This window comes from Artibeus jamaicensis, unplaced genomic scaffold, assembly GCF_021234435.1.
Source record: "Artibeus jamaicensis isolate MK-2021 breed Jamaican fruit bat unplaced genomic scaffold, CSHL_Jam_final contig_467, whole genome shotgun sequence".
Classification (NCBI taxonomy): domain Eukaryota; kingdom Metazoa; phylum Chordata; class Mammalia; order Chiroptera; family Phyllostomidae; genus Artibeus; species Artibeus jamaicensis.
This window is the reverse complement of record NW_026521845.1, coordinates 7,579,723-7,606,627: the sequence shown is the minus strand read 5'-3', so window position 1 is coordinate 7,606,627 and position 26,905 is coordinate 7,579,723. Positions and strand designations below refer to the sequence as shown.

Genomic DNA, 26,905 nt, shown 5'->3' with positions numbered 1-26,905 from the left:
GGTGAACTTCAATTGTTCTAGTTTTGCTGCTCTTTCTAGACAAAGCAGTTGGGGTTCCGCAGGTGTGAGCTGAACTGATGCTGTGTATTGTATCTAATGTCCTGGAAGAACACAGGGGAGGGGACCTCCAGTAAACCCTGAGGGACAGGGCTGTCTCCCGGTAACCTGCAGGGACCCGGCCGCAGCTGCGGGTATCAGTCTTCCTGCCTTTCTGCCTGAGCCAGGTGAGTCCCAATCCATCACAGCCAATTAAAAGAGCCAACAGATGCTCTGGTTGGTGTGGCTCAGTGGACCGAGTGCCGGCCTGACAACCAAACGGTTGCCAGTTCAATTCCCAGTCAGGGCACATACCTGGGTTGCAGGCCAAGACCCCAGTAGGGGGCATGTGAAAGGCAACCACACACTGATGTTTCTCTCCCTCTCTTTCTCCTTTCCCTTCCCCTCTCTCTAAAAAGAAATAAATAAAACCTTTAAGAAAATAGCCAACAGATTCCAAGTGGTAGCCATTTCTACCCTTCAGATCGACTTAACCCAGGCTGCTTCTGTTGGAATGGCAGCTCTTTGTCACACTTTAAGACAATACTTAAAGCTGATTGTCTCGGGAGTGATAGCAATTGCTGACACTTAGATACCTGAGCAGAGGAATGCAGGGGAGCAGCGGGGAACTTCTGCAACTGTCTTGACATCTTGCAACTCTGGCAGTTTCTAAGTGAGTCCCCGCTGTGACTGGGGGGAGTGGGGTGGTGTCACTTTAACCCTGCAGCTGCTCTGTTAGAAAGCAGAGTTCTGGGTGGTCTGTCGGGGGGGCCAAATGTATAACATTGCAAACAGGGACCACGTCACTACTGTATCAATACCTACAAGTCTTGAACAAGCAGACTGATTAAAACAAAGTCTTAATTCACTGTGTGGATGGCCCAGGGTCAGCCGGGGGCTGGGAATTCCTGCTCAGTCTTACCAGCGGCACAGACACAAGATAGAAGGGAAAGACAGCTGTTTGGCCAGTTAGGTGTGTCAGGCTATTTCCTTCACTTTTCCTTCACATAGTTTTCCACATGCATTCAAAGGACAAAGAAGGTGATTTACGTTCAACTACTGAAGCTCAGCAGTTACTTTAGGTTAGTCGGAGAGGCAGAACAATGAACAGTCATTCAGAAGCTATAGATGATACTGAGAGAATGTAAAAGGTATCATGATGAGAAATGAAATAATGCTGAGAGCCTGGCAATTATATCAGGGGTTACTACCTGCCATTCAAGGCTCCTGAGAAATGGAATAGAGGAGCCCCCCTTGTTCGTGACGGGCCCATTCCAAGACCCCCAATGCATTCCTGAAACTGGGGGTAGTACTGAAGCTTATATATGCTCTGTTTTTTCTGTACATACATACTTACAATTAAGTTTAATTTATTGATGAGGCACTGTAGGAGATCAACAATAACGAATAATAAAATAGAACACTTATAATATAGCATCATCATTGTTAAACCATAATTTGAAATGCTTCAAATGGCATTAAAAGAGAATTTGTATTATATTATGGTACACCTATATAAATAGATATGCCAGTATAGCACACCTATAAAATAAAGCATTCAGCTATTACGAATAATAAATCAGTGACTATTCATTGAATCTATTCATAGAAGATGCAGGTTGCATCCACCTCGGGTAGTGAGAACCTGAGCACACAGACAGACAATGGCCAAGCCGTGCGTGACAATAGACCTCTGACCTTCGACCCCCAGAACTGAGGCCGCACCCAGGTCAAGAAGCCAGCCCGGAAACACTGTAGCAAATGGCGAAGCTTCATCAACAACGGCCAGATTCCCTGTTTTCTATCCTCACTTCCAACTCTGAGCCATCCAGAGAGAGCCAAACGTGTTCCGCTAACCATCTGCACACAATGCCCTACTTACTCGGGCCCGCCGCCTCCAATCAGAGCAGGCTCGAAATGGTCTTCTCCCTCCTCTAAGACGTTTCACCTCTGCCTGCCTTTGAGTCTGCAGAATGCAAGTGAGGTGGCTGAATTCCTTGCTGGAGCCTGCCCTGGGTAAATAACCCCTATTCTCAGTTGGCTAGCCTTTGGTTATTTTCACAATGGCTTGTTAATATGCAGATGTTTGTTTGTGGGCGTTTGTGTGAGCAAGGTCTGCCTCTCAGGGCGCACCTGCAGAACTACCTGAAGGCTAGTCACCAAGACACTGCATGCGGTTATTTCTGGGAAGAGAGACTTGGGGCTACTTTGACTTTATAGTACTTTGCATTTAGGTTTTTCCAGTGAATACATACAGTGTATGTAAACAGAAATCAAGTCATTGTAGTTTACCAAGCAGTTCATCATTAGGTTTAGCATTATGAAAATAGATTTCCCTAGATATAAGGCAGAAATATTTCTATCTACATATGATGTATGTGATGATGCTCAGCTGATTGAACTTATTCTCATGTCAGTCATGCCTTAAAAATACATTCCCATGCTGGGCGTCTGGAAAGTTTTATTCTGGTAGCTATCCTGTAAATAAGAAAAATAGACTGAGCTGAGAAATATATTTTTAATTATAAAGATGATTAATGAGTGTTAACCATAAGGGGACTCCCTGCTTCAATAGTCTTCATTATCGAGCCATAACTCAAATAACTATTATCATTCCAGAGCTAGACAGAAATTCCCCTAGATTAATAAATATAAATCTTTATGGTCATCAATTTCCCCCGATGTTTCTTTAACAAAGGCCAGAAGGATTAAATTTTTGAATTCAGCATTGCTCACTTCTGTCAACATCTGGTTATTTATTCTTCTAGATGAAGCAAAATCCTCAAGTCTTTGTGAGCAAAGACTGAACGTGGACTTTAGTCCAAGTTCACTCACTTCTGTGGCCGACAGGGAGATGGACGCAGGAAGGCAGGGCCAGCTTCCCGCAGCCGAGCACAGCGGTGTGGCAGGTGTGGCAGAGCTGGTCATGGGAGGAGGCCCCTTTCTTCCTTTTGAAGGCAAAGGGTTTCCCATCATGCCTTTGTGCCTTTCATTTCGTGCTGTGCCTTTTGACCTTTCATCCTCAGACGTGAGACCATGGTCCTGGTGAGGGCCAGGTAGGGGAAGGATGGAGGGTCGTAAGGTCCGTCAGCCCTTGCTTTCTCTTCTGGGTCATGTTTTCTTCACACACGTGTGTGTGTATAAATACATACAACACATACACACATACACATATATATATATATAATAACTTAGAAGGCAGGCCTGATTTAGCCAAGCATCACACACACACACACACACTTACACACACGCACACTTGTTACTACTCTTATTTCATGTTCCAAAGTCTTTTGCAGTCAACCCTGGCACATGTTAAAATGTAACCAGTATGTTCTGTTTTGCTAGTTTGGAGCACAGAACAAAATCTTATTTCCTTTACTGTTAAACTTATAATGCCTCTGGTTACTCTGGTTCAAGAACCAGTCTTCCTCATGGCTGGTCCCTGGCTCTCAGCGGAGAGAGCGGGAGGGTCCAGCCGGGCCAGCGAAGCCTCGGGCTGCATCTGCTGACCCCATGGGGCCTCCAAACACTATGCCCAGTCTGGCTTCACAGCGATAGCCAGGCTCTGGGGCCAGGTTAGTGCAAGGCTCCTTCTGCCCCAGGAAGCCTCTTCTTCAGTGGCTGAGGCAGGCGTTGGAGAAAGAGGCTGAAACAGCTATAGCCTCGCCACCCCTCCCAGTGAGGAGCAGACCTCTTTTGGGACTGGCCTGGGAGGATCTCAGCACCCAGTGAGTGAATTCACCATTACAACTCATCTTCCTTTACTTTGCAATCTCTTCTCTAGATGAAGGTGACTCTTGTCTGGTTGTTCGAGCGAGTCTTGAGTAGAAGTGTGCTTCTGCTGAACTGTTATGTAGGTAACATAGTTACCATGAAAAGACTTCAGAAAGGGCCACGGAGACTCCTTTTTGGCTCCATTCAAGGGTGATGGGTGGGTGGGGAAGCCCAGCAACCCAGAAACATTGTTTATGCAGCATCACTTTGCCAACAGGAGGGAGAAACACAGGACCCACCAGACATGGTTGGCGCCCAGGCACCGGTGTCTAGAGACCCACAACATTGATGAAGGTCCGGCACCTTCAGCCCTGCGCCCTTTCTGTGACAGTATAGCAAAACATGGGGGATGCTTTGAGGCTGTGCGAATTGTCCATCATTTCAGCTGGGGGCAACAAGGGAAGATGGTTTACATTGTTGCGAGGTTTACACGCATCCGATTTCAGCACCAGGACTAACTTCCAAGCCCCTGGGAGTGGGGAGGGATGTGCCATGAGAACTGTTTTGACCCCCAGCTGTGGGCTGGCAAGGTACAGGGTCTGCCAGCACCTGCATCGGATCCAGTGATGGAATCACATGCTCTGGAGCTCATGGCAGTTAAATAAGACAGTGATAGCTGAACAAAAAAATAAAACTAAGACAGTCTTCTGAAAACTCAAAATGACAAAGCCATTACGGCTGCCAAGACACCCGGCCTTCTGCACTGCATATTTGATTAGTGGGCCCTTCCTTCATATGGATGTCAGAACCAAATTAATATTTTATAGAGAGAGATAAAGGTAAATATCTCGGTCTCTTTTTAAGCCAAGACCATTATCTTTTTTGAATATGAGGAATGTGCTTCAAAGATTGTTGGATATCAGGATGGATGGGCAAAACGTATAAAGCATATGAAAATGGTTTCACAGTTTAACTGTTATTCAACCCCCAAGATGATAGAGTGTCTTGTCACCTTTATATATGATCTTGTCACCTTTCTCACTAGATAGGAAAATGCGTCACGTTTTCTCTGGTGAAACGTTTCAGAAGAGTCCCATCCAGCGTCTCTGCTGGGTTGGGGCTTCTTACGTCACCCTTGGCGGAGGGATCCCTGAGTCCCTTCACTGCGTCACCCAGGCCGGCCAGGTTCTCATTTCTGTTTCGTCACAATAGCGCAGGTATTGGTACTGCGCTGTTTCTTTGGGTAATTCACTGCGCGGACCTCCCGCAGGCCAAGTCTGTTTACTCCGTTCGTTCCCAGCTGGATGCCGTGAATGGGAGCATCGTACATCAAAAGGATGCTGTATCTCTCATGGGCTGTATCTCACTGATGCAAGCATTCACTGCTTTAAAACCCAATGTAAGCTCTTCTCTGACAAACATGTGACTCATATAAATGAAGCATGCATTTAGGATCAATGTCTTGTAGTTTTCAGTGAAAGGGTATTTTCACCGAAATATCCTAATTTATTTCCTAATAAATCTCTAATTTAATTTATTTTCTAATAAATTAGAAAACATTTTAGTTTAGAAAAAAATATCCTGAGTTGCATCAAAAATTAATTAGGAGAAAAACAAACAAACCCAACCACTGGTAACAAACTAAACCAATCAAAGTACAAGGAACAAGAGGATTTTATAGCATAAAGTCTAAAAATAAGGCAAGAAAAATGGTCAAAATGTTATTTTTTTCTTACATGAGTCAACACCAATGTGGGGAGAAATAATGCAACTTGTCCAATGAGGATTTTTACATCGAAGTGATAACTAGCTTATCCCCTCATTAGAATCACAGGTCTCTATCTGGTGACAACAGTCTCTACAGGTTCCCATTTTGGGACAAATTAAGATGCATGTGGTCATGGTGACATGCAGTCAGAGGTAATTTTTGGTTCCAGTATTAGAAATGTAAGTTTCTGTGCTGTATCGCACATTCCCTGAAGTGGGAAATGACACTTGAGCACCGTGTCTGAAAACGACGATGCTGCCGAATCCGACAAGCCAGTGCTTGCTACGTTCCAAGGGCAGAGATAGCCAGCACTTGACCTTTCTGCCCTGGGTCCACTTCTCCCAGCAGGAAAACGTGTGTGCCCTGGGACTCCGACTTCTGCACACGGCAGACATGCACCTCAGAGTACAATCCTAATTGCACCAAAAAGATTATTTTGGCATAGTCACTTCGTTCCTGTTCTGATTTTCCGGTTAACCAGGAATCTTGCTATCACTTAACCCCTTCCCCCTGCTGTAAATGTATACTTTATCCTGGGTTGTGTCTAATGTCTGGAGGTTATTGCATTAGTCAGGGTTCTTCAGAGAAGCAGAACCAACAGTACAACTGTGTGTGTGTGTGTGTCTGTGGAGGGGATTTATTTTTAGCCGCTAGCTCACGTGATCATGGAGGTTCAAGTTCCAAGTCTGCAGCATAGACTGAAGGCCACAGACCCAGGGAACAGTTAGTTGTAGGTCGGCACGAGGGTGGTTTGCTGGTGGAATTTCCTCTTGTTTGCAAACTGTAGTCTTTTTCTTTAAAAAATTTTTAAAGATTTTTATTTATTTTAGACAGAAGGGAAGGGAAGGAAAAAGAGAGGGAGAGAAACATCAACGTGTGGTTGCCTCTCATGCGCCGCCTACTGGGACCTGGCCCACAACCCAGGCATGTGCCCTGACTGGGAATCAAACTGGTGACCCTTTGGTTTCCAGGCCCACCCTCAATCCACTGAGCTGCACCAGCCAGGGCAACTTTAGTCTTTTCCTATTAAAGCTTCCAATTGATTGGAAGAGGCCTACCCACATGATGGAGGAGAATCTACTCAAAGTTTACTGATTTAAATGTTACCTTCATCTAAAAAAATACCTGAACAAAAATGACTAGAATAATCTTCAACTAAGTAACTGGGTGCTGTGACTTGGCCAAGTTGACATATACAATTAACCATGCCACTTTGTTTATCGTGATGGGGAGGGAGGAAGGAGTGGGTATCTCATCTCTGGTGCCATCAGTCCATGTTGACATCAGCTGCCATAGCTGAGGTCATTGTCCTCTTTGTCCTGCTTCACTGGCCCTTCACGTATGTAGCCTCATGTGTTCTTGTGAGTACAGGAGAAATCTGATCCTCAACTGCTGATGCAAAAGATTCTCTGCAAAACTCGGTGGCTTTATCCACTGAGACTCGGGAGGGGCACTCCCAGACTGCATCTGCCTCCCTAGAGCTGTGACAGCTGGAGCCCCTGAACCTGAAGTTACCCCCCATATCCACTCTGTCTGCAGTCCCCAGAAAGAAACCTCCCCCCTGCCCAGCCTGGCTGCCCAGAACCTCTTTCCCCATCTGAATCTGGAGTATTCTTTTAGCTTTTTGTTTAAATCCTCTTGATCTGCACAAGAGTTTAGAATTTTTGAACCTCAAAACTAGTTCTGTTCTTGTTGCTGGTTTGTTTTTCCCCAGATTTGGCCCTTCTTTGCTGTCTGCCTCAACAGTGACAATAGTAAAGAGGAAACAAAGGGGTAAAATATGATGGTCACTAACTTATTCCATAACCTCCACACATCATCTTAGGAAGTAGCGAGCTACCAGAGAGGGGATGGCAAACTATTAAAAATGTACTTGCCTGGGTGGTTTGTAGCTAAGTGGGCTCTGTCTTGCTCGTGACTACACTTATTGAATAACCCTCATCCTGTTTTTTTGATCTCCCAAACCACAGAGAGAACCAATTCTCGCCATAGTTTGCTCCTTGTAGACTTTTTTTTAGGTGTCCACCAGATGGCACTGTTGGCCAGAGAACTGGGACTAACTTGCTGCAGCTCTAAACCAGTGTTGACACTGATAGAAGGGGAAATGTCAGGAAAAGAAAAAAAAAAAAAAGATCTGCAATGCACTGATCTTCTGCAGGAAGTAATAAGTCTTCGCTGGAAGCCAAGAAATGATACTTCTTAGGTATCATTTTACAAGTGCCCGCATTTTACCCCCAAACACTTTAGGTAGACTGTTCAGGGCGAAGTCTGTTCACTGGCTGGACCGCTGGCAATGGGGGACCCGGATTCCGCCCAGGCTTGGGGATCAGAGGGCAGTGTTCCTGGCCAAGGCCCTCAGTCATTCTGGACCGCAAGTCTTCTATCTATAAGATAAAAATGGAATTTGGTAATCCCTCCCAGTTTGAAAATACAATTCCTGCTTCACAAATAAATGTCAGAGAAATGTGTTTCTCAAGGTCACAGTTGCTTAGCTTAGGAGCCTGTCCTTGAACTTGGGTCCTTCTGCACCCCAGTTTCCACTAACAGGCTTTCCCCGAGCTGCTTGCCCCTTTCTGCATAAACAAACAAGAGACCCCTTGAGCAAACTACCTTGTTTCTTTCTTCTTAACATTTATAAGAAGAACAAATGAAACCAGGTAGGATTTATTAAAATACTTTTTGTTTTACATTCAGACTTCTTTTTGTAATGTTTGGGAAAAATGACTTGTCGTTTTTAAATGAAGTTTTTATGAATCAAATTATAAGTATGCATATACACAGGACTAATAAAATCAACACATATTTACCCACCAGCCAGCTTTACAAAAATAGAACATTTTTCCTGCTTTGTTACACAAAGAAAACCAGTCTGTTCTTGTCCACATAAAAATTATATTAAGACCTAATTTTATTCCCCCCCCCAAAAAAAGATTTTCTACAAACAAAGGGTTACTTCTTCCAAAAGTCTTCCCTTTAGTGGCTTTGCACTCTGGGCTCATCCATGAGCTCAGGAAGGCAGAGAGGACCGTGTGCTCCCCAGTCCACCCCTGCCCTTTTCTGAGAAAGGACAGTCGAGTTACTGTCAAAACTGCACTTTCTTCCGGCCTGTACTCCTCGTTTTAAACTATAGTAGGTTATCGTTTTTACTGGTGCTGGCGTATAAACTACTGACTTCATTTCGGAGGCGTTTTGGGGAGAGGGAAGAGCATGGTCTCACGGGGGTCGCAGTGGCCCGGAGAGAAGGGAGAGGACGTGAGCCTTTTCTGAGAAGGGGGGCATTTCGGGGAGATTCCTGAAGCTGGGGTGTCTGCATGCACTAGTCATCCCCTTCCTCATGGATGTACTTTCCATGGTTAGAGTGGCCCGTGGTAAACTGGCGTCCTCAAATAGTAAATGGAAGATTCCGCAATTCCTGAGTTTTAAATTTCACGGCGTCTTGAGTAAGGGGATGAAATCCCGCCTTGTCTCTCTCTGTTCCGCCCGGAATGTGAACCATCCCTTTGTCCAGCCTCTCGGCTTCTTTACCTTTCCCCCACCCTTTCGTCACTTACCAGCTGTCTCCTCTCTGCTCTCAGGTCAGCTGTCGCCTGATCGCACTGCTTGTGTTCAAGGTACCCTGATGTTACTTAACAGTGGTCCCTCGGCTCAGGAGCAGAGAAGCGGGCAATTTAGAAATGCCAGAGAGGAGCCATAAAGTGCTTTCTTTAATAAAACGGTGAAAGTTCTCAGCTTAATAAGGTATTTTATCATCTCACGACATCATAAGAATGGGGAGTGCAGCACAATAAGATATTGGGAGAGACCCTATTCACTAACTTTTATTAAGGTATATTGTCATAATGGTTCTATCTTATTAGTTATTAATCCCCTCATATGCCTAAATCACAAATTACACTTTATTATAGGGATGTGTGTGTAAGCAAAAACATTATATATATAAGGTTTAGCTCTGTCTGCAGTTTCAGGCATCCCCTGAGGGTCTTGGGCCATATCCCCTGCAGGTAGGAGGGGCTGCTTTGAAACATTTGAATTCATCTGCTGTAAAGCCTCTCAACTTAATTCTTCTACTGCACATAAACTTCCATTTGAGGCTCACGTTGTGTTGAGGTCGTACTCTTCTGGGGCTTGAGGGGACCAAAGCAGTAAGGGATGGAGCAAGGCACAGACCAGAGGTAGAGAATGCAGACAAATAAGGGAAGATGAATATGAAAAGAAGAGGAAAAACCTAAACTCTTTAGATCTTGGTATATTCAGGGTATTTTTATGAGCCATTTGAATTTAAGTATTACTGGAAAAAACTCGTCCTTATTGTGCTGAAAGATGCAAGATACCCAGGGAGCTGATATCTAAGTTACATACAAACAAATATAACTTGCGTTTATTAGCAACATCAGTGTCTTCAAGTTCACACACATATGTGGAAAGGTTTACAAATGAGAGCCTTTCATTCTGTAGGGAACTCATGTTCTTTGGACTTTTTTGGTGATCCACTTACTTTTCTCTGAATTGAATTCTTGGCAATCCCGGAGGGTCAGGGACACTCCTCTGATTGTTTTAAGCCTGAAAAGAAGTAAAACAGTACCCTTCTCAGCTGCCGGCCATTTTGCAGCCTCCACCTCCCTCCCAAAGGTTAAGAGAAAGCCCCGGCTGGAAATGGAGAAGAGCAGCATTGAAACCCTTCCTGGGAAAGTTGCCAGTCACTCCTGGTCTCTGACCCTCTCTGCCTTTGAAATTTATACCTTAATCATCCTTCACATGTGACAGCATTTTACATTTTTAAAAACACATTTAAATACATCCTTCCCGTTGGATCCTACCCCCGCCACAGACCTCAATGGCCAGGGCAGATAATTCCAACCATATTTTTGCACACAGGAATTGAAGCTAAAATAAAGCAAAACTTCTTCCTGAAGGTCACGTTCAATTCAGAAGAAAACTCACTTCTTTTCTCTGGGGCTGGTGAGTGTTCAGGTGCAGGAAGCTGCTTTCTGCCTGCAAACATGACCTTCACTTCATCGCTGACGGTGTAACTCACCGGAGCCCAACATCTCCAGGTCCCACACTAGAGCCATCATTTGCTTTCCCTCCTGTATCTATTCCTGTTCTCTGTCTCTTTCTTTTTCCTTCTGCCCTGAGAGGCACGCTCCAGGGAAGTCAGAGTCAGATGATGAATTAGTTGTTTCTGCAAAACGAATAGTGAAATTGGCGGTGGGCCTTTGAGCCCAACATCCAAGCCTCCTCTTTAAACGGAGCTTAGGACCATTGTTCACAGAGTCGCACGAGGGGTGGCAGATCCAGGTGAGGTGACACTTTCACATGTCCCCAAGCGTGATGTTAATGAGCATTAAACAAATTCCATCTTCAGTTTAGCCTTAGTCCTTTGTGAAAGGGCCTGTGCTAGAATCTCACATGTGACCACTCCTTGCTCATGAACAGAGTTGGGAGAGTAGCATTTCTGTGACTTACTTTCCCAAAGAACTTCATACAGAGCTGGGTTTTTTTTCCCCCTAGATCATTCTATGCAGGGAGCTCCATCAGAGCAAGGAGTTCAGTTCTGTCTATGAGACTTTTTCTCACCATCATTTTGTCTAAGAAGTCATCTCAGTTTTAGGTTTCAGAATAGTATTAAATCAAATGATACTTAAAGAAATTCTTTGGGTCAATTTGGATAAAGTGTTTTCAGGCTGGTCAGGTACAAAAGTTTAATTTTCTTGGTTTATTAAGGGAAATAAATGAGGGAATTTAGTTTGTACTGTGTGTTTGTACAAGTCACTCATGCTCCAAGTTAAAAAGCTGAACCTCACGTACTGGGGATGAGGAATGAGATAAAAAAGAAAAAGGGTGTGTTCACTAGAACAGAACAAACAAATAAACAGGCGTGGTTTCCTCATCTGTCCTCTGTGGAGAGGCTGCATCCTGAACAATCAGAAAACTAGACGGGCCGGGTTCTGATCACTTCCACTTTATCTGTCTCTTTGGTGGAGACAGAACTTCACTGGATATTGGTGAGGCCGGCTGGGAGCCCACATTTCTCTCTGCGGCTCACTTCCCACTGGCGCCAGGAGCAAATTGAAGACGTCCAGCCCCAGATAAAGGCTGTCTGGTTGGACGGAAGCTCCGCTGTCTCTCTGGGAGGCCGTGTTTCAGCTCCTACTTCTTCAGGACTCTATAGCTACCAGAGCAGGAAGAAAAGAACAGACATCACAGCTGACCACTGGCGTACGGGTTGCTAATCTTAATGATGATTCCTTACGTTCTCCTAGCATGTTCACCTGGTCTGAGCTCTCAGATCGGCTTCACCAGAAGTTGAGCAGAGGACAAAGGCAGTGACCTCCACCTCATAAGAGATTAAACAAGGAGCAGAAAGCGCGTGGGTGGTAACCGCTAAAGATGAACTGGGTCTGTGACCTCCCTCCACTCAGGGTTTTGTTTGTTTGTTGTCATATTCATGACGAGCACAAGCCCACTTCTTAGCCCTGAAATGTGTGGCTGAGTGGATTGAATGCTAGCCTCTGAACCAAAGTATTGCTGGTTCATTCCCAGTCAGGGCACATGCCTGGATTGTGGGCCAGGTCCCCAGTAGGGGGTGAGCAAGAGGCAACCACACATTGACGTTTCTCTCCATCTCTTTCTCCTTCCCTTCCCCTCTCTGAAAGTAAATAAATAAAATCTTTAAAAAATAAAGTATTTTGGTTGCTGGTTTTGACAGCCTTCTGTTAAGCTCTAAGTATATTTACTGTATATCTAGGACAGTGTGAAGAACCTTATCTACTCATTGAAATATGTACACTTTATATCTTATACATACTACTTTTGAAATTTAGGTATTTCTTATTCATAATAACCTGCAGTATTTGGGTTGATAACCTCAGACAGTTGCATATACCCACGTAACCGTGACCCCACAGAACACGTACAATATGCCCCTTATTTCAGGGAGTTGCCCTGTACCTCGTTGAAGTCAATTTGAACTTCTTACAACTCCAGAGGAAACACAGTTTTGAAACAATTTATTTTCCACTGTAGTTGACATTTGGTATTATTCTGTCAGTTTCAGGTGTACAGCATAGTGGCTGGAACAATCGTGGACTTTCCAGAGTGATCTCCCCAAATCCCCAGCACCCACCTGGCAGTGCACAGTGTTATTGGCTGTTCTTTACATCACATGAGTATCCTGGAACTGCCAGTCTGTACTTCTCAAATCCCTTGACCTTTTCTACCCACTGAAGAACCATTTTTAATTTCTAGTTCCTTAGATAGTCTTAGACCTCATCGAATGGCAGCATTATAACATATTATTACATGTTGACATACCATGCTACCAGCATGACATGCATTGACACGTATGACACATACACTGACTTTCCACACACTAAAACAGCTTTTGCGTTCCTGAGAGAATCAACACCTGGAGTTTGTCCTGTTTACGAACGGCTTGGGCGTAACTGGCTAATTTCCGTAAAGGCGTCCGGAAGGCTAACTCAGACGGTGCTACTGATGTCCTTATATTCTGAATGAAGAAACCAGCCCTAACATCTCACCGTCTGGAACTGTCAAACCTGCATCTGAATTTAGTTCTTTTCTGATCCTGTGTTCTTAACGGATTACACAGAGTCTATATTCACCGGTTTGCATTTAGGAAAGAAAGAAGTTACTCTTTAAAAAAACATAAACTTCACACTGTCTATTTTCACCCTTTCCTGAAGCATGCCTTCAGTGCCAGCCCAGCATTTTCTAAATTCTCTCTACTTTGATCTTCACTGATCTACCAAGAATTTGAAGGGGAATTTATAGAAGAGTCGCCGCTTACTCTCAACTGGATAAAAGTGCGGAGAAAAGCCAGCATAGACTCTAAAATAAATTGAGTTTTGCTCAAAATGAAATCTGGGTCTCTAACCTGTTAACTCTGAAGGGAAGGAAATCTCTTCCTATATATTCATTGCTAGGAGGTCTTAGTATCCAGGACAACAGTTTGTATATTCATATCATTGAAATTTTTTCGTTCAAATGTAACCAAAACAGAACACATTGGCATATTTTAAAAGAACAAAATAAAGAACAAAATAAAAGAACAAAATAAAAGAACAAAATAAAAGAACAAAAACTCTAGCATATTTTAAAAGAACAAAATAATTCACATACAAAAACAACGTCTTGTAAACAGAGGGGGGTATTTGTCTTTTTTGCTTTGCTCTGTTTCTGGGAGAAGGCAGGTGATGGCCCTAGGTTTCCTTTCATCACGAAGGACCCCCTGGGTACCTTTGGCCAGAGCCACCTGCCAGCCAAGCCACCAACTGTCCTTTGAAGCCTCAGGAAACAAGCTTTCTGACACCGAGGCTCCGTGCTTGAGGTCTGAAGTAATTGTTTTGGTTTCCCAAGTCTCAGGGAAGAGCTGAGTCTGGAAATGAGGCTTTCCTGGGAGTGCTCCGTTGGCGCCTGGGCCAATTTAGAGACTCCTTGGCAGCTGGGGGAACACAGAGTCTGCTTAGCTGGGAAAGAGCTGAAGAGATTTCAACTTAAAGAGCATGAATGCTATCAAAGTTCATCTTCTTTACAATTTGTCCAGCCTAGAATTGTGAACAGAATAAATATTCAATGTATTTTGGTTAACCACATATCCTTTGAGCAACTAAGAGAGCTTTTAAAAAATGATTTCTATGTACAGCAGCCATGAATTATATACAAACACATATACATGCATGCACGCACGCCAGACCTTTTCATCATGGACCTCAACATGCATATTCTGTAGCCATTAAAAAAAGAAACCCACTTGACTCCAAAGGAAACACAAAATAAAATTGCATAGCCCACATGTTCTAGGGGCGTAAAGGGGAAGGAGTCAATAGTTATTTTTTCAGAGGAGAAAATTGGAGTGTGAGACTATACATCCATTTCAAGGATGTAAAAGGCAGAGGGGGCTTCCAGGTGAAAGGCACAGCCCCCCCCCCCCCTTGCTGTAATGCTCAAGCAAAGTTGAGCAGAGGGACTGCTGGGCACAGAGAAACACATGCAGTTTGTCACAGCTCAGGGAGCTGGATCTGAGACCACAAGGAGGTGAAGTCAGGTACAAAAGAGGTTTCTAAGGTCCGAACTTGGTTCTGCCGACAACCAAGGTTCCTGGAGGAATGGAAGCTTCTACTGGTGAAACTGAGATTCCCCAAGTATCATAAAGTGGGCAAGAATATACATATAATTAGAATGTCTTGGTTGTAGGAAGGAGAGTGTCTGCCCTAGACCACAGCCTTGCAGGTTGGAGAAGCAGTAGGGTAAGGGTTGGAGGAAGACCTTTCAATTGGTTAATGGAAATTTATTTGACATATTACATTCTGGAAGATTTAAATAATACAACATATTGATTATATATATATATGTATATATACATATATACCCACACATACATACACATAAATCCAATTGCTATTTTAGTGATAGCAGGTACCTTTATCATCTCACATATTTACCAGTTTTTGTGTGGTGGAAATAATTAAGGTCTAGTCTTGTGGCAAGTTGAAGGGTTATACTACAACGGTGGTCTCCATACTCACTCTGTTGTGCATCAGATGCCCTTTCTAAAACGCACACTGCCAGCACTTGGGTTGTGTGCTTTTCCTCAGTCTCCTTCCTCTTCCTCCTTGTCCCGCCCCCACCTCCACCTCTGATGTATTTCTGTGTCTGTGGAGAGAAGGAGCGCTTGAAGGATGGCTCAGCTTTCCCCTTCTTGGCACAGTCTCCTGCCTGATAAGATCATGGTCATTCGATCATTTAAATTTTGGATTCTTTGGTGCAAAAGCTGCTGAGGCTAACAGAACGGGGGATTTGGATGCAGACCGTGGAGTGAAGGAAGGAAGGGGACATCTGCTCTCTCCGCCTGGAAGGCGCTTCAGAGTCCTCGAGCAGTTAACAAGAGCGAGGATAATATCGATAGTTCCAAGTTCCTAGCATGTAAAAACACAAAGCCCTTTTGTCTGTGGTCAATGCCAGGGGACCCACAAGGCAAGCAAAGGCATTGTTGGGACCATATTCTAGCTGGAACATTACTTCATTCTCTGACGCTGGAAATAAACTCAGGAAAAGAAACACCAGCTGCAGACATTATTTCCATTTCGACCTGGGACGTCCGCAGAACCCTAAGGGAAATGAAGCCAATATATCCACCTCTTTCGTAGAAGCCATTCTTTTCTCCCGGCTCATCTTAATTTGTTCTGTATTCATTGTAGTCTAAGACCTCCATCAGGCAAACTTTTCCTATTGGCAGCTATGTAACAACTTTCCCAGTTTAAACATAGTAACACACGTTGGTGAAACTCAAGACCTTACATAAAACAGGAACAAAACCCGAGCTCCGAGGAGTGCCTGCCTGTGGTAACCACAGTCTGAACCCCACCAGGATTTGACATCACAGGTGGGCGGAACCAAAGAGGTAGTTTCCTCTGGGTTTGGATTTGTTTTTATGTCTTTCCACTTTTTTAGTTTTTCCTTTTCCTTTTTTTCCCCTTAAATTCACTTAGGTTCTCGAATCTTGGATATTGTGGGCCCTTCCAGGCCCTTTGGGGTGGAGCAGTTGGGGAGCAGTCGGGCAAAGCATGTTAGTATTAGCACCCCTTCCATGCCGGATCTGCGATAGCAATAACTTCCTCAAGCTCGATGATGTTCTTGGGCAACTAAGCTCAGGGAATTGTACATATGATAAGGTATATTAAAAAAAAAAATCCCTATACTTTGCCCTGGCTGGTGTGGCTTAGTGGATTAAGTGCCAGCCTGCAGACCAAAGGGTCACCTGTTCGATCCCCAGTTGGGGCACATGCCTGGTTTTCGGGTGAGGCCCTGGGTAGGGGGCGCACAAGAGGCAACCACACATTGATGTTTCTCTCCCTCTCTTTCTTCCTCCCTTCAGTGCCCTCTAAAAGTAAATAAATAAAATCTTTGGAAAAAAGTTAAAAATCCCTATATTTTATATCTATCTCTCTTTTTCTCTTTCTCCCCTTTCTTCTCGTTGCCCACTAAAGAATTTACATTAATGCTTCTGAAATATGTCCATCACTGTGAATGTCATTTAGCTTGGCTGGAAGGATATTTGACAAGACATCATGGTATATGAATCCTTTAAATGTCAGATTAACTACATGAATTAGGGATAAAAATATCATGTTGGAAATTCTTACCAATTAATTAAGTGATATTATTTAAAGTGGGCCATTACCCAATTGGTCGATATTACTTTTTCATGCAAATTACATTCGATGTTATTCAACATTGTCATTTTTATGTAATAAGGGTTGAAAAGAGTAGAATTACTAAGAGGACAAGAGCATGGCACAGTTGATATTGAACTGGAACAACAGACGGTAGAAGATAAACTAAAAAGAACAATGCTGTGTTATCGGGGGGAGTGTGTATCCTGATGCAGAAAAATCCTCAGGGGGGCGTAGAACCAGGTGTGTGTTTCAGAATTATGGAAAAGAACCCTGTGACACTATTTTATAATTGCACATAGTGAGTTTCCTTTCACAGGGCTCCAAAGACATCCCATGGACCACTAAACTGAGTGGAGAGTTTGCAGGACTAGAAAAATGGAGATGGATTAGAAAAGGCTGGTGAGCAGAAAGTCAGATAAGGGCCTGTGGAGTTTACCCATTAGGAAACATAATTGAGTGAAAAATATGGTTTGACTCACCACTAATGTAAGAGTTAGCCTCTGAGAACGTGATAAATGTGAGTAACCCAGGACCGTAGAACTCAATGAGTGTGTGTTAGAGCCTTACAGGGTGAGTGGTTTTCTCATCTCAGGGACAGAGAAGTCCTAGCGAGACAGCTACGTGCCCTGGGCTGCTGTGAAGGTCACTGGAGACATCAAGGTTTGATTCCCAGACAAGAGACACTTTCTGGAAGAATATAGGCACATAGATGGAGGAGACCCCTGGACATGCTGAGACTGCATGAGGGTGTGCACCTGGACGTGGGATACCTGGGGACATCTCCCCAAGTGTGCGTGTGCCCCAGTGTTGGAAGTGGTAAACCTGGGGGGGTTACGTGGTGTAGACCAGGGAGCTGCACAAACTGCATTGTCCTTTGTCATGTGGTCCTGCAAATCAGTGCCTTGGAAGCAAAGTCTTGCCTTCCAGCCGAGCACTAATCCCCATGGGGATTTTCATGCTGAGGGTCAAAGGGAGTTTCTGGTAAGGACAGCACAGTGTGGGTATGTCCACAGGGGCAGTGACAGACGTGGGCAGGTATGTAGGTCCCATTAAGGTGGAGGAAATAGAACTCAGAAGCATAGTGGACGTGACATTGGGAGGGTATGAACTGCTTGTGAGACAGGTTACTTCATTAGTCGGTAGGTCCCGGGCTCTTCCAGATCCTGGGGAAACTTGGGAGCCAATTGGATCAGTGTCACCAGCTCCTCTTCCTCCTGAAGGTATCATGAGACCAGCAGTAGTCTCCCAGTGGGGGGCCAGCAGCTACCTCACTTGTCCACGTGAGAAAGAGTGACACAGCAGCCTACAGAAAACTGGGTCAGTGGGTCAGAGATGATGCTGTTGGATTTCGTTGGAGACAGCATACAAAATCTTGGCTTGGCACCTCCTCTGTGAAAACACTACGTCTTCGCATTCAAGGGGACGATTTTGCTGAATTAGGGGTTATATGTACATGGTGGCAAGAGGCTTCCTCATAGCCAATATGTAACCCTGTGACCAGAGTGTAAGTGCAGACACAAGTGCTGGTCTGTAATGGGTGCGTCTGGGTGTGTGAGGGTCCTGTCTATGTTTCATAGCTATCGAAATATTTTTAGCTACTTAATGTCAGTTTTCTCAAACTCAGTTGTCATATTCTTATGTAACAAACTAGATAGTTCTACTACTGGTTGCTCTTATATGTTCTCGCCTATTCCATTTTTTTGACGTGTGTCTGCCTATGTTTGCATAATGTGACCTATATAGTAGTGTTTTACACATTCTGCTCCAGAATGGTGGTTGTCACAGCCTTTATTTTCACCTATAGCTCCAAATTATAATGTGTTTGTTTGCATATGTGAATCTGAGATCATTGCGATAAAAATAGTGCTGATTTTCATATAAGCTGAATAATGATGCACTAAAGAGAACATGGTTTTTATATAAAAAATGAAAGCAAATATTTATGTAATGTCGTCCAATTTTAAGTGCACTGATGTTTGCTTGTACACAACCAGGCAGCCTGAGAATGTCAAAATCCAGCTGGACCTAGGAATCTGGTGTGTGCTATTTAGGTACACCTCGCTACTACACCCACCTACCACACCAGCAAAGAGAAAGTATCCTGTAGTAAGTCGTCATTAATGATAGGTTCTTGGAAACAGAAACTTTAAGGAACATGACACGCAACAAAGCCAACTGTACCCCAGGCTAATTAATGGAAACAAGAATGAAGTTCCTATGTCCTATTTCTGGTAAAAAAAAATCATCACCAAACTTCTAAATGCATAGCCAAAGCACTTCTAATGTTAAACATGGAAACAAATGTGAGCTATACATAACATTGCAGAAAGGTGAATACAAAGGAGTTAAGATGATGATTCTCCAACCCTCTGATTCTAGTTCAGGGTCATGGCGGCCGAAGCTTTGCCTGCAGCTCACGGTGCTGGGGGGGAGCACCCCCTGGACAGGATGCTCTTCTTATGCATGGTCACTTTCTCCAGGACAAGGCAGCAAATGCACACCTTTGGGACATGAGAGGAAACTGGGATACCCAGGAAAATCCGCCCAGGCATGGGAAGAACATGCAAACACCATACAGACAGAGGTCCCATCGGGAATATGATTTTTTCCCCTCATCAATGTTATAATAAAATGCCGTTGAAGAAAACTATGTTATTTGGCGACCTGCTATATTCTTGTAAGTGAAGTGGTTATACACTGAGGTTGGACAAAGGTTTCAGAAGCTAATAGCAGCAGAAAATGCCAGGAATAGGATATTTGGTGCATTCTTTTGGAAACAGGAAAACAGGGATCGGATGAAAGTGTAAAGGTTATATACTTTAAAGATCTTTTCACAAAGGCAGACAATATAAAAGAGGATGAAAAGATTAAACTCAGCTCCTCACAGATGTGCTAATTCAGCAGATAGGAGTAAAGGATTTTGTTGACTGGTATGAGGCTTAAAGAACACTGATTGGTTTTTGAGCTTTCTGCAGAGATTTTCTTTGGAAACCTACCTTGAAATCTAAAAACATTTTATAGCAAGAACAAGGAGAAATTTCAAGGTCTTCAACACTGTAGCTTTGGGACATACTAGCTTATAAATGATATTTCAGGTGGAGTATTTGCCGGGTTGAAAATAGGTTGTTATTGAGTTATCCTAATGGGTCACGGGAAAAATGAATAACATTATAAACCAATATGTTTAAAGACGATTCAGCTTTTGTTAGCTGGGCTTAACAAGGTGATTGCAAAACCAGTTTTAGACATCATGCCTCCCTCTATATGTTACTTAGGTGGGTGGTGAGTTATGAGGGAAGATTCATCTTTGGTCAGAGAGGGATTCACTCTTGGCAATGAACCAGCTCTTAGATCAATGAAAACTAGATCTTGCCAAGGGAAAAAAAAAAAAAAGAATTGTGTTCACTAAAAGGCACTGCAGCTTTATCTTCATTGTGTCATTAATTTTACCGTGAAAGAGAAAGAAAATGTTAACAAGAACCAATCTGGGGTGATGGAAACATGGGCATTTGTTATATCATGTTCTTTTCAACTTTCGAAAAAACAGGGTATGCATTTGATTAAAGGAGAATTGTGGTATAAGAATCTCCCATTTTACATCTGCACTTTGAAGGGTCATGTGTGCGTAAAAAATGACAGACTGTGCAAATGAAAGCCCCAGATAAGGGCTTAATAGAACATCTTTTATCATATATTCTGCCGTGATAATGGGAGCGAAGCATTCATAGTCTCTGTTTTTCCCATCTGACCTTTATACTGATCTTAGCACTTTAAAGTGAAATTGAACTGAAGCCAGGGAGGGCTCACGGGCCATGCTGTCCTGGAAGCCAGGCTGAAAGTGGGGGTCAGTGGGGCCAGGGCAGGTGGGAGGCAGATGGCCAGGCGGGTACAGGTGAATGATGGAGCCCACCTGCCTGCCTTGGAAGCCTGGCTCTGCTCCCAGATAGCTGTGGGTGGTGGCAGTGTGACCTGGTGTTCCATACCTCCGTCCCTCACCTGGACAAGGTGGAGGGGAAAAACAGCATCTACTTTTTAAATTGTGAAGCTTAAATGGTTGTAAACCATTATTATACCTTTAATACTATGGAAAAGGCCTGGCCCACAAGAAACAATAAATGTTCATATTGTTATCATTATGGAATGTAGATTCCTGTCCTCAAGGAGATAAATCAAACATTTCATCTTTTCAGTTAGAGATCCTTTCACATTGCAGAAGAAACTAGATTCTTTAAAGAAACTATCAAATCTCAGGGACACAAGTCCGGGATCAGTGGCTTTGAAGAAAAGACTCAGAGACCGTAAGGGTTAAACATGAAAATGGAAAAAAAAGCCAACAAAAAAATTTAACAAAGGGCTTGAGATCTTAAAGGAATGAAGGATGTGAAAGAACACAGAGAAACATACTAATCTCATACATGTCCAAGAGTGGTAGCATCACAGACCAGAAAACGGACTAAGCTACTACCAAGGATACTAATTAAACTCAGAACAGGTGTCCGTGAGGAAGAACAGCAGTATTTCGGTTTAATGTTGCTTAGCGTAAGAAAAGAGAAAAAAAGTGTTGGTCTGGAGAAAAGAGGAGAGAAATAAAACATTTATTTTAAGGGGTCGATCAGACCAGAAAAAAATTCTTTAAGCAAGATCAGCTGCCGTGGAACTTCCTCTGCGCCACACGACACACGTGACCACGCGCCCTTCCTTTTGGACGTGACCTGCCCTGGTGCAAAACAATGAATGAATGAATGAGTGAATGAATTGATATTTATTTATTTGTTTATTTATAACTTGCAGAGACAATGCCCTTGACCCTCGAACAACAGCAGGTGTCCAGCCAGCCTCACCTGGTCGAAAACCCATCACTCAAGTCTAGGGGGCCCTCCCCATCTGCAGATTCAACCATTTGCAAAGTGAAAATGGTCTTGTCCACCCTCCGTGTGGAAATCTGCGGTTGGGAAAGCAAAAATACTCTCTTGATTCGCAGTCGGGAATCTGCAGCTGGGAATCTGCCATTGGCAATGTGAAAATGCTGCTTTTGATCTGGGGTTGGTTGAATCAGCGGATGCAAAACCGCAGATAGAAAGGACTGGACAGTAGTTATTGGGGGGGGGCGGGAAGCAACAAACCCCGCCTCCCCGCGTGTAGCCGACCTGTCCAGTTCAAATCCGTGTTGTTCAAACCTGTGTTATTCAAGAAATAACTTGTACTATAGTCTTGAAGTATGGCTTGATTGTGCACTCAAGCAGGCTTCTAAGGCCTTTCTGGCACTGCTGACTGCAGTCTTTGGGAAGGTCGACCAGAAGGCAGGAATCAGAGGTCCCCCCGGGTAAGTAGCAGGTGGTGACCAGGCCAGCACGTGCTTTTGAACGGGAAACGGCCCTTTCTGGGCAATATTCAGGCCAGCTGTTCCAGAAATTGAGATTTTTGTTGGAAATCTTATAATTTTAAATCCTTAGTAAGAAAGAAAACACTGTTTTGCCTCGTTTAAAAACTCTTTTCATCTATTTTTTTGTTCTTACCACTGCCCCCATGAAAACTGACTGGTGTGTGTGATGATGTTCCCATTATGACTTGGGATATCGCCAACAATGCCCATTTGTAGACTTTGCTAGTAGCTAGCTTTGCTAGCTATCCATAGGGTTTTCTGGTTCCTAATTCTGCACAATCCAGTCCTGTATCTGTTGCTCTTCTCACGGTACCAAATGCTCTCCGACATTCACTGTCTGACCGTCTAAATCCCAGCTGTACCAATGCCACTGTGACCAGAACTTGACACAGCTACTTTCTGTCGGAGGCAGCGTTTACCAGTCTAAATGCCAGGAGCATTTCATCTGTCTCTCTTACATCTCTGAACTGCTACCTCGTGTTACAAGTATTTGCGTGAGTGCTTTAGGATCATATTCTGATCATTTTTGTACAAATAAAGATGATGCTTCCAGGATGTATGCTACTTGGCAGTAACCGTGGTTTTTATTTGGTATATTTTCTTCTACTCTTCTCCATGAAAATATGGCAAAATAATGTCTTAATTTCTAAAGTGGTTGTACCAGTGTAGTTATGTACTGTCAGAGTGACAAATGCTGATTCAACTATATATTTTTTAACAGCATTATTTTTATTGTTGTTTAATCCTTGCTAATTTCATAGAGAAAACACAGTATCTTGACATTCACTATTTATTAAAGAATAAATGTCCTATTTATTTAGGTTTTGGCTCTTACCAGCAATAGGCTGAGGGCACAGTTATAGTAGGTCTGTTATAATAAAGTAATATCAAATATGTGCATACAGAGTATCATCCTAAGCACTTTATAGATTTTAATTCATTTAATTCTTAGAAAGACTCAGTGTTGTATGTACTATTGTGATACTGATGTTACAGAAGATGACACTTAAGACACCAAAATGCTGGGTAACTTGCCTGTAAGCACACTTCCAAATTCTGTGCTACCTCATGAACAGGATTTTCCAAGCAATGGCTTCTTGTCACCTTTAAGGCACAGGCAGGACTTAAAAGAGGTCCAGTCTGTGGCAGGTCCTCTCCAACATTCTAGAGAAGCAGAGTTAATTAGAATTTCCTTTGAAGCTTTTCATCAGATAGACATTTATCATTTTGCAGATGAATAAAATACATTTTGAAAATAATTTGGGTTAGGGATTTTGGAGGTCTCAGGGTACCTTGGGAACCATAGTTAGTGTAGTAGTTCACTGATTTTTGGGGTCCTCCCTTCACAGTGGATCTGAACCAAACACCTTCTCAGACCAGAGTTCCAGAGATGAACTTCCTTGCAGTGAACATTACATGCATAAGATGGATGAAGAAGAAGACAGCTCACCCATGTCTTAAAGCCAAGACAGTACGGTTTTCACAGTACCATGTATTGGAAAATTCCTTTGTTTGTACTTCCTGAACTTACTTGGAGACTTTCATTTTTCTGGCTCTGTTTATTGCTTCTCGGGATAACGATTATGCCTCTACTCTTAACAGATTTGAAAAACACATTTTGTTGAATTATTAAATGCATTCGGAAAGAACAAGGGGAATACTGGTAGGATGGGAAGCCTCTGGAGGCTTCTTCCTCATTCCTTTGCCCCACCTCCCAACCTGGAAGCAACGGAAGACGCCTGGTAAACAGACTCCAAAGAGCTATTCGCAAGGCAGCATCTGTCTCAGCAGTAGTAAAACATTCCATATTTTACCTACTAACTTCTCAGATAAATCATTTTTCCCCTCACAGCATCTCCAGTGTGTCGTCTTGAATGACACACGGGCCAGCCATGCCCCTCCTTTGTATTCAGGTATCTCATCTGTTATTGCCATGCATTCTGGGGTGCACTGTCCTCTCTGCCCCACCAGGCCATCTTCGCCTGTCTGTGTCTGGTGTGTGACAGTCTTTCCCTTTCATGTGTTCAGGGAGGGACATCTCTTTTCGGCACACATTTCATTTGTGACATTTTTATGTCCTTGGGGCATCCCTATTTATATTCTTTTTTCAGGATTGAGAACTCCTATTGTGAATGTTTTTTTTTTTTTTAAGTTTGCTTAGTGCTGATGTGAAGAAGGGGAGAAGGAAAGAGTTGTTTAATGCCTCCTTTTTGATAAGCATGCTAATAGGCACTTTCATATAATTCTCAGCTAATTGATCCTCAGGATAGTGTAATTGATAAAAGCCCAGCACCTGAAGCTGATACGTTTGCATCAACATTCCAGCTTTTCTGTTTTCCATCTGTGTAACCTCAAGGACTTCTTTTAACTTCTCTGTGATCCAATTTCGTCCTTTGTAGGGTGTGAACATTATCAGTTACAGAGTGTTGGTTGTGGAGTTGAAACAAATTAAAATGGAATAGTTTTGTTTTAATTTTTAGTTCACTAGTAATTGGCCATTTGCTCTAGAATCTTTAGCTATTATTACTCCTTAAATAGGTGTGAAATAATAATTGCATCTGTTTTAGGGGTTTTTTTGCGCCCACTTTTAAAGATGAAGTAAGTTCAGGGGAAGAGCATGAAGGACTTTCTGTGCTTTAAACACTCAGTAAGTAACGGGGATGGAAGCAGTCTGTGTTTTTAAGATAAGATACAGATTTGGCTGCTGGGAAGGAGACCTGAAAGCTCGCTGGGCAAAGACAGACATTTTCTATCTTATGTAAAAGGATAAGCTAGTATGAGGGACCAGCCAGCTTGCAGGGACCCAAAATTTTATCTTCTTGCTCCACCATGCTGAAGGTGTGTTTTTTGTGCACAGCACAAAGGTGAGGATGAAAGGAATGGTGTGTGTCTGTTCCTTGAGATAGTAGTTTAAGTTTGTACATCAGAATCAAGGGGGGCAGGTGTTTAAGAAATATTGATTCCCCACTTCTCTACCTTGCAGAGATTCTGACTCAGTTGGTAGAAGAAGGTCAAAGCATTGGTTTGGTGTCTGTGTTTTTTTCAGCAGATGTTTCGATTGCTTCCCATTCACCCCGTTAGGGAGGGGTGGATTCCTGCTCTAGTGATGCATGCTCATTGCCTGGGAAAGATCGACAGCACATGGTGCACGGGGCAGGGGCCACGTGGCTGTTGCACATAGGAACGGTGAACGGCCAAGGGGTTGTGGGAGGCTGCTTCCCAGTATCCGGAGGGGTGAGCATGTCTCCTGGTTCCAGGTATAACTGCCTCGTTTGAATGATTATGCAGACTCGGGGCGGGGAGAACTGAAACCCCCTACTCTGGCCCTTCCAGGGCCCCTGGTCCAGGAGAGGAGTGGAACTTAGGCCATTCAAGGCTGTTCCAATGTGCCATAGGTGAAAGCAGCACATAAAAGGCACTGAGCCTTAATTTTAGGGCTTCCAGCACAAAAGTAGTTTGTGATGGAGTTTCTGTCACGTGACAGTCCATGATGGAATTTCCAGGCTGGCTGGAAGTCGAAGAAAACACTTAGTCATGATTATTATTTTCTCTATCTCTTACTATTATTGCCCAGAGCGTGACCCTTATCTGTTTGTGCTTTACGTGTTTCTCTACTCAGAGTCTGTGATCCCTGCTTCTTTTCCTTTTCCATTGGGTTAAATACCACTTTCCTTCCAGGTTCAGCTACTGGACTTTCTCCTCTTGTATTATGCAATCTTCCCAGGCTGCTCCAGAAATTGTGGTCTACATCTCTCTGTCTTGTGCCGCTTTTGGATTGTTTGATCACAAGTATCACGACAGATGACATTTCTCACTCTGCCTTATGATCCAAGTTATTTAGTCCCTCTGTTAGTCTCCCATTTTTAATGTGTACTTTGACTACTCCGTTGGATCCGAAGTACCTAAACGTTTACCTTGTGCTTAGCTTTCTCTTCTGTTGCCCTCAGTACCCACCTTCTTCCAGAGCAGTGGGTGGTATAGCGATGCGTAGAGCTCTATGCATGCATCTCCTTGAATGCTCACACCAACAGCCAATATATTTTGCTGGTCTATTGAAGGTACTCAGCTTTGGGGATCTCATTAAAATGCAGTATTATTTTGGTCTTTTTCTCCATTTAAATTGTATTCACCAAGAACCCTTTTCCCCTGCCACTAAATAAAAACTGAGGCAGACCACGTGGCTTTTATGATCAATTGTGAAGGCTAGAAAATCTTAAAGTTCTTCTTCACTCACAGAAGAGCCTCAACTTTAGAAAACAAATATTTTCTGTCCCAATATATTAAATTCCACTCAAGTGTGACCGAGCTTCCTTATCTTCCAGTTGGTGTTTATAATAGACTGGCCACTAACCTGGGCTGGTTGGCTTTCTCTATTTCTCTATCATATCTTTTTTTTGGTTTCATTCCCTTCCCTACCAAGGAAAACTGATCTTGAGAATTCTTGCATATAGGTAAAACCCTAAAGGTAGGTTTCTTTGTATACACATTAGCTGTTTCCTATTTAACTTTACTATATTTTCATACTATACTTTTCTTTATACTCTTTTATGACCTCATTTACTTGTAATTTCATCTCCCCTATCTGCTCTCAGAACTCTTTTCTAAAGGTTTTACTCCCTTTTCTACAAAAAGTGTTCCGTTTTCTCAGCCTGAAAAGTTTATCTTTCCTCCTTCCCAGTGGACAGTCCAGAAGAGTGATGTTTCCTTTCTTCTTTTTGTAAGTCTGGCATACCCCATTTTCTCATGCTTGTATCATCGGATTTCTCACGTAGTGTCTGAAGATCAAAGTGTTCCCTGTTAGACATC

General features: G+C 43.3%; 1 long non-coding RNA gene across 1 annotated transcript in view; it reads left to right on the top strand.

The window, feature by feature from the left end:
• Positions 1-3,447: 3,447 nt before the first annotated feature.
• LOC128627771 (uncharacterized) overlaps positions 3,448-26,905 on the top strand; it is a 450,437-nt gene continuing 426,979 nt past the window's right edge. The window contains exon 1 of the long non-coding RNA XR_008392072.1: positions 3,448-3,764. This is a non-coding gene — a long non-coding RNA (uncharacterized LOC128627771). The remainder of the gene's footprint in view (positions 3,765-26,905) is intronic.